Below are 8,231 nucleotides of genomic sequence, written 5' to 3'. Positions count from 1 at the left end.
TCCTCAAGGATAATGGTTATATCTAAAACAGGATTTACCACCTACCTACTCAAACAGATTCCAGCCAGACCTCTAATCAGTGTCTCATAAAATATCAGCTGGATGACTGCATCCCAAAGCCACTGCCATGAATATCAACAGTGACTCGCAGAACACAGAGGAAATAAAGGCATGAATGATGCAGAGTGTTTGTGGTTATCAAACAGGGTAGGTCCATCCTGCGTGACCCATTCATTTCCACTGTATTCTCATCACTGCCAGTGCAAACAGAGATGACAAAGAATAACCTTTAAATATGGACAACTCCCATATCATTGAAGTGATTCGATTTGGGTAGCTGAATATACATCAAAGAATACACCAAAGTGTCTTGATGCATGCTCAATCATCCAGGTAAATAGATCCCAAAAGTTAATTCTGTTCATCTGGATGTAGCGTTTTCAGTGGGGAAAAAAACAATCCCACTGAAAACGCTACATCCAGATGAACAGAATTAACTTTTGGGAATACACCAAAGAGCAACATCTCACGTAGAGTTAAAGATACAAACAAAATGACACTACCAAATGCCCGTGAAACACTCTACAGTTAAATAAAAGACCAGCAGTAACTCAGATGTCAGCCATATTCTGTTGTCCTTGGGTTTTCACTAGTTCAGGATAGTGTAAATCACATGCATGTCTTGCCCTACCAGTGGAGCTCCTCACTTGCAGGTGAAAATAATTGAATGGTGACACCTTGTGCCACAGAGGTGTCTTTCAACTACTAAATATAACTTGTGAAACACTTGATAAGAATTGTAGCTTAGCATGAGTGCTGTGGATAAAAATCACGTGTTCCTCACATTTATTACAAAAACTCTCAATTTAAAGTAATTCGAATTCTTTATTGTTTTTTACTTTCAGTAATTATTTACATGAAACAACAGCTGGCATGATGATATGTAAACCTGCTATGTATTACAAACTGCTCAGTTCACTAGCCATGGCATTTCATGGCATCTTACTGCTAACTCAACATATTTTACAATTATGCTTTAAAGTATATGGTACATTCATGCAGTACAACCTCCAAACCAGCACCATGAACGTAATAAGCATAAACACATGCAGGGATGGGTTGTTAATTGTAAATAAATATTGTTAGTACACTATTTTACTCTCCATTCAGTGTCCACTGAGCCACTGGCAGTGCAATATAGTGCTCTCTGGCTCCAGAACTGGTAATATTGTTCCAAATTTTTCACAGTACTACTGCCTACTATCTCCATCGCAATATGCAGCGCAACCACTTATCTTGGTACTTAATGACTGCCACAAGTCATTCACTAAACAAGTAGAAGCAGATAGAGTGCTGTAAAAATTATTTTCTCCCTTGGAGATTTATTTCCATTTATATTTTGAGAATTTGTTTTTTTCTTTGCAAATAACACACAAAATGTGAATTTTCCCCAAATCATGTTTTGTTTTGTTTTTTGTTTTTTTTTTGTTAAACAAGGTGTTTTTAAATGATCGTTTCATTTATTAAGAAAAACAAATTAAACTCAAGATCAGTTGAAAAGCAAAGTCAGTGTGGAAAGGGTTACAAATGCATTTTAAAGCTTGGGGAATCCAGTAATCTTTACTGAGTCATTATCCACAAATAAAGAAAACCTTCAAGAGTGGAGAACCTTCCCAGGAGTGGCCAGCCTAACAAAATTACTCTAACAGCATATTGACAACTCATTCAGGAAGTCACAAAAGAACCGAGGACTGCGAGCCTCACTTGCCTGAGTTTAGCTCAGTATTCAAATTTAACAAAAAGGAGACTGTGTTATTTTTCGGCAGGAGTGTTTTTTGCGTGGAACTCTCCCATGTACGCCATTTTTACCCAAAGACTCATTTCAAATTTGCCAAAAAACATACACATCTTCAAGATCTCCAAAAGGTTAAAAATTCTGTGCAGTGACAAGTCAAAAGTTTTTGGTTTTTGGAAAAGTTCTGTCCAATTTCTAAAAAGAACATAATTCTAACAATCAAATGTGGTGGTGGTAGTGTGATGCTCTAGGGCTGTTTTGTTGCTTTAGGACCTAGGCACCTTGTTATAGTTGATGGAGTCATAAATTCTGCTCTCTACCAGAAATTCCAGAAAAAAAATGTCTGGGCCCTAGTTTTTGCCCTGAAGCTCAAGTCCACTTGGATTATGCAATTGGACAATGATCTGAAACACACCAGCAAGACCACTTCTGACTGGCTAAAAAGAGATGGCTTTAAATGGTCTAGACTTAAATCCACTTTAGATGATCTGGCATGACCTTACACAGGCCATGCATGCTCAAAACCCTCCAATGTGCCTCAACTGAAAAAAATTCTCCAAAGACGAGTTGGCCAAATTGATATGAAAGACTCATTGATGTAGCACAACTAGTTATTAGGTTTGGGGGACAATTACTTCTTTGAATAGGCTCAGGTAGGTTTGCGTGAAATCATCATTTTAAAACCGAATTTCTATGTATTCAACTTATCTATGTCCAATATGAAAATATGTTCGGTAATCTGAAACATGTAAGAGTGACAATTTTTAAAAAAAAACAAAGAAAAGAAATCAGAGTAGGGGGTAAATACCTTTTGACAACACAGTATTTATTATTCAGAAAGAAAAGAGAAATGCTTGTGGAAAAATGCTGGGATTACCCGCAGCTGCGCATTCTACCTTAAAGACAGTCATACCTGTATAATATACACATACTGGCTTTAAACTGATTTGTTTCTCTAATATGTGCATCCCAGGGATTTTTTTTTGTGGTGATCTGTGGAAAAAAGTCATATTGCTTCTAAAGCTGAGCTGAATGATGCTAATTATTCTGCTGCTCACATCTTCTGAAGTTCCCGCTGGCAGTGGCTTTCTTTATGTCAGAATGATACTGCTTTGTGTTGCCCTTGACTGTCTTAATATTAAAGCTTAGTCGAAGCAAAATAACCTTTGAGGAATTCTTCTACCTACAGCTCGGAAGCAGCAATCGTTCATTTAAAATGTATTGCCAGAATCACATTAATGCTGTACTTTCCCTGGAATAAAAGCTTTTAACTCTTGACAACCTGCTGCTGTCACTTGGCTCGCATCACTATATTTGATTCCTGATGTGAGATAGAAACACTTTCTGGTTCAGCTTGGAATGTATCATTGTTTGAATTTCTTGTTTTAAGACAACTTTGATAACCTGAAGAAATTTACTGTCAGGAAAATGCAACAAATGAGATCATGGCTGCCTTCCAAGCAATAATGCATTTCCCCAAATATGCAGTTTCTAAGTGCTATAATTTATTTGCAAATATGTGTTATTAGAATATAATTGTAGCAGTGTTTTAATCTTATTAAATGACTGTTTAATAAATACACAGACAGTGTTGCCATTCATGTCAAATGAAACAATCAAATCAGAGGTCAGCTCCACAGCTGCCCTCATCCTCTGCCTCCAGTCCAAAACTTGCTGCCCCTGGTCCACCTCTCTAAGTCCAAATCTCAACACCTGCTGTCCTTCCAAGCTTCTGCATCTTTGCCATTTGGTTGATGAGGCTCATCACAGGCAAGGCAGAGGGGGCTCACAGCATCAGCCTTGCAGGGTGCTCTAGGCATGTAGCTGTCAAATGTGGACATGGACAATGCCATCGCATAGCAGCTCCACAGGCCTTATTCCCACTCACAGAAGCCAGCAAGGCGGAGGAGAATTATTTCTGTGTTGCTTTCATCATCATCCAGTGGCCCCTGCTTGGGGGAAAGCTCAAAGCAATGCATGTGGATGGCATGGTTTCCTACATTATGGACTGACTAGCTCACTGACAGCTCATCTTGCTCAAGGGCAGTGTATTGGATACACTGTGGCGCAGCACAGGGTTACTCTATTGTCAGCTTTTGGTTCAATTTCTAAACCTCTCTTTTAAAGATTGAACTTGGGGTCATGGCAGTGCAACAGGTTCTTTGATGACTTCTCTGCTGTGGGGTGTACATGTTAGGATAGGAAAAGGAGAATATTAAGGAGCCAAAAACCTAACATCTGCTACAGTCACAACCTTTTGCAGCTTGACATCAGCATGACAAAGGAGCTAGTGGATTTCAGCCAGTCACCATTCAGCGTGAGGAGCATGAAATGGCTGGTTTTAGTTAATCCAACAGGCTACCTAACAAGTTCTATTAATCAGGGAAGGGCAGCGCACATTTATACAGGCTAGAAATGACTAAAAGATTACCAGAGTAGAACAGGGGAGAAAAGATGAAGACTAGGCAGAGTTCCATCTTGGACTACATAGGGGTGCAACCAGTGTATGACACATGATGACCTTCCACATACTATAGCGTCCAAAAGACATTACAATAATTCTAGTCCAAGTACCTCATGTCAGGCAGTCTAGAGTCATTTGAACTCTATTGCCCTACTCTGACAACCAAAGGTACTGAGCCACAACATATAAACATAAGAATTTTACTACATAATTACATAGCCACAGAAGTTTGTGTCTATTGAGTTCCTTGTGAATTATACTTACATCTGCAGCAGAAACATTTTTCTGCATATGCTTCCTTCTTCACATTTACAGATTACATTATTTTCATGTGTTTACTGTCACAAACTTTCAGCATTTCATTTTCTGTATTTATTACAATTTCATCCTCATTCAAACTAAATTTAAAAATATCTAATTTCCAGATACAGATAGGTAAAAAGTTAAAAGTACAAAAGTACAAAAGTTAAAAGCCACAGGGCGATCGTGGCTCAAGAGTTGGGCGTTCGTCTTGTAATCGGCAGTCCGATCGACAGTCTCGGTCGTTGTGTCCTTAGGCAAGACATTTCACCCGTTGCCTACTGGTGGTGGTCAGAGGGCCCGGTGGCGCCAGTGTCTGGCAGCCTCGCCTCTGCCAGTGCGCCCCAGGGCAGTTGTGGCTACAATGTAGCTTGCCATCACCAGTGTGTGAATGGGTGGATGATTGTGTATAGTGTAAAGCGCTTTGGGGTCCTTAGGACCAAGTAAAGCGCTATACAAATACACACTATTTACTGCGTAAACTTTGTAAATCCCAGAGGAAATGATGTAAATCAAGTCAATGTCAAGTCAATATGACAACCATAGTATATAATTTGCAATATTTTCATCCTCATCAAATCACTCATAATCCCATCCAAAGAGCATGAAGGCTCCCTTATAATTATGGAATTGACCACCCCTTTTAACATAGAAATGTTTCATCGCAGTCTGATAAAGATGAGCTCTTAAAGCTTGTAGGCAGTGGTTTCTCCAGCAAAGTGGCGTGCTTCACAGGTAAGTAAAAGAGCCATTGGAGTTGAAACATGAATGACTTGCTTGCTTTTATTTATCTTTTCAGAACAGACCGATTTTTGGCAGAGATAATGAAATTCTAAATTGTCTACTTAAGTATGATTCACAAGTGACTCTCACATAAGAAAAGGATCCATATTAATTATTTTTAATTGTTAACAATGTGTGAAAGTTTAAAAACTATTGACCCAAACAATGTCAGAAAACAAAGCTACTGGATTAGTGTGTTTCTCTACATATGTCACCAATCTATAAAATCTAATAAATACATATCATTTATTTTTACATATTGGTGTGTATTTATGTATGTATTCATGTGGGTAGGCAAATGTACCGTACCCTAGCTGTCATTCTTTCACAGGGATTCTGAATTTCTAACACCGCACCTGCTTTATTCTGAAACAAAATGAACAGCAAGCCAGCAACACTCAAACAAAATAATCTCACAGTGCAGAGTGGGGAGATGAGAAAAAATAAAATATCATAAAATGCAACATTGACACATAGTTAAATCATATGCTGGAGTGCTATAATAGAACACAGGTTCAAATATACAAGTGTTAAATCTGATAAGAACACTGTTAACCACTCAAAGTTCTTAAAAGATGAAAACAACACATAGCTTTTCACAAAGAGTATGAATAAAATGAAAATAAGTCATAATTGCATTTGTATTTGTATCACATGAGCAAATCAATAGTAGGGTACGCAACCCCTCCTAATTTTCAATTTGAGCACCTCAGCTCTGTGCATCCTCAACAAGACATTAACCAGTAAGATCAATAACATTCAAGGGCAATGAGTAGAATGGGCTAAACACCGAGTTAGGCATGCTATAACTTATCTTCTGCATGTGCACCTTTAAAACAAACAAGCACTAGTGCGTTCTTATATAGGTTATGGTGACCTTTAGTAACTCATGTAGTACCGGGCTTGATTAGCTGTTCGGACCAAGACATAGAAGCTATAAAGACGGAATCAGTTTCCGTGCTGCACAAGAGGAAATCATATTAGTGATGTGACAATGAAATATAATCCGAGACTTACTTTAAGACGGCGCTGTCTCCCTGTCTGACGGTGATGTTGTCTTTTAATACAGAATCCCCGCTTCTAGCTGGAACTCCTGCAGGTACAAGGAATAACAATTTAAGTCCGATGACGACAAGGCATTTCCCAGACACCGCCAGATAACCACAAATTCCCATGTTTTTATATCACTGCGCAACTTCCAAGGGAACTTGAATGTCTGATATTCCCCTTTGCGTTTTGAGCTAGGGACCGCAAAATTCCACTCCACAAACAAGACGCAGTATAGCCTGCTGGAACTGCGCTCGACCTGCTTTTGCTTCAAACGAAAAGCCTCGTTATGAAATCCCGTAACCGTGTCTTTGCGTCCGCCAGCCGCTCTAGGAAAATGACTTCGGAGGAGAGAGAAAAGCACCGTGTTTCTCAAAGAAATGCGCACCGTCTCCTCAGGTTCGAACTGTAATCGCCGTGAAATGGATGCTCTTGCACAGATGCATCAGCCAAGACTCCCTATATATTTTTTCCTCCTCTCCCTCGGTGTTTTCTTTCCTTGGTGCTGCACGGGGGACAATATTTAAAGCTGCAAATACTCAAACAAAAGGCTGAATTCGCTCTAATATCTTCTGTCTTGTTTAGCTCCTGGAGTACTCTCTCTCTCTCTCTCTCTCTCTCTCTCTTTCTCTCTAATCGCCAGGTAGCATCACTTGCATGTATTATGTGGAGCATATGGTCTGCAGCCTGCAGGGCTCGCATATTCATACAGTTAATGGACAAACGGATTCAGGAACCACGGTGCATCTTTCAGGGGCGTATATAGAGGACACTTTTATTTGGTCAGATGAAAATAATTATTTCTTAGGGGACTGATTACCACAGGAAGGAAACAGGCATTTAAAATGATATTACAATCTTAGCTTTCATTGGTATACGATGGGACCACCTAGGGAGCACAGGCAACAAAAAAACAAAAACGAAATTGGTCAATTTCACAGTCATTTCATTCAAACTGTTCCCATCAGAGTACGATTTATGATTACTTCGGAGCTTCACATTTGCCCCTCCTCCCACGGTAAGAAGTGCTTGAGGCATGATTTTTGTTGACGTAGGGTTTGATGATTCAAGTGACCAAGTGTTCTCAAATGAGATTACTGTTTCTCTGTTTTTTCGGGTCAAGGACAACTTCAAATGAATAGAATGGTGCTGTAAGAAAAAAAATTATCATCCTCAAAAATGTTATTCTTAATATGAATTCCATCAAATGGGTCCTGTATTTCACAATTACCCCCCCCCCTCCCCCAAAAAAAGGAACCAACAAAAAACAACAACATTGTGTTAATCTGCTGTAAATATAAATTCCTTATATTTACACACACGGATTTGCGCTGTGTGTGCAAATCTGTTTTTATTTTTATTATTATTATTATTATTATTATTATTATTATTATTATTATAATGGAGTAGAATGTGAAAACCATAAATTGAGGTTGGATACTTCTGATTTCCCATTAAAACAGTAATCACGTGACTATGCGCTCTGATAAATAGCCAGTCACCAGTTAAACCCTGTGAAATAGAGTCAGTAGATCAGAATGTCTTTCACCTTTATATTTCATACGAGAATTTATGAAATGATGACAATTCATTCATTCAAAGTCTTACTTCAAAGTCTAGAACCATCAAAATTGACATTTTAAAATGTCATACTGACATCTACCTGTAATGATTTACACTGATGTCTTTAATTAAAAGAAGCATCAATAACTTGTAGATTTTTACAAAAATCCAGTAGTGAATCATTTTAAATTAATGTTAACCACTTTTAAAGGCTGCAGGGCGTTTCTTTAATGTAAAATATATAAAGGTCTTAGTTCAACAGTTTAAAATGTTGAAATA

Source organism: Haplochromis burtoni, unplaced genomic scaffold (genome assembly GCF_018398535.1).
Source record: "Haplochromis burtoni strain Fernald_Lab_line unplaced genomic scaffold, NCSU_Asbu1 Contig_739, whole genome shotgun sequence".
NCBI lineage: Eukaryota > Metazoa > Chordata > Actinopteri > Cichliformes > Cichlidae > Haplochromis > Haplochromis burtoni.
Note: the sequence above shows the minus strand (reverse complement) of the source record.